The sequence below is a fragment of the Piliocolobus tephrosceles genome, chromosome 8 (genome assembly GCF_002776525.5).
Source record: "Piliocolobus tephrosceles isolate RC106 chromosome 8, ASM277652v3, whole genome shotgun sequence".
Lineage (NCBI taxonomy): Eukaryota > Metazoa > Chordata > Mammalia > Primates > Cercopithecidae > Piliocolobus > Piliocolobus tephrosceles.
The window spans coordinates 5,452,110-5,452,618 of record NC_045441.1 but is presented as its reverse complement, the minus strand read 5'-3'; positions in this window follow the sequence as shown (position 1 = coordinate 5,452,618).

Genomic DNA, 509 nt, shown 5'->3' with positions numbered 1-509 from the left:
AGTTTTTTTTTTTGTTTGTTTTTTGTTTTTTTGAGACAGAGTCTTGCTGTGTTGGCCGGGCTAGAGTGCAGTGGCACAATCTTGGCTCTCTGCAACCTCTGCTTCTTGGGCTCAAGCAATTCTCCTGCCTCAGCCTCCTGAGTAGCTGGGATTACAGGCGTGTGCCACCATGTCTGGCTAATTTTTTAGTGGAGATGGGGTTTCACTATGTTGGCCAGGCTTGTCTCGAACTCCTGTGACATCAGGTAATCCACCCACCTCAGCCTCCCAAAGTGCTGGGATTACAGGCGTGAGCCACTGCGCCTGGCCACGCCCAGCTAATTTATATTTTTAGTTGAGAGGGGGGGGTTTCTCCATGTTGGTCAGGCTGGTCTCGAACTCCCGACCTCAGGTGATCTGCCCGCCTTGGCCTCCCAGAGTGCTGGGATTATAGGTGTGAGCCACCATGCCCCCAGGGTGGTCTTGAACTCCTGGGTCAAGTAAGTGATCCTCCTGCATCAGCCTCCCAG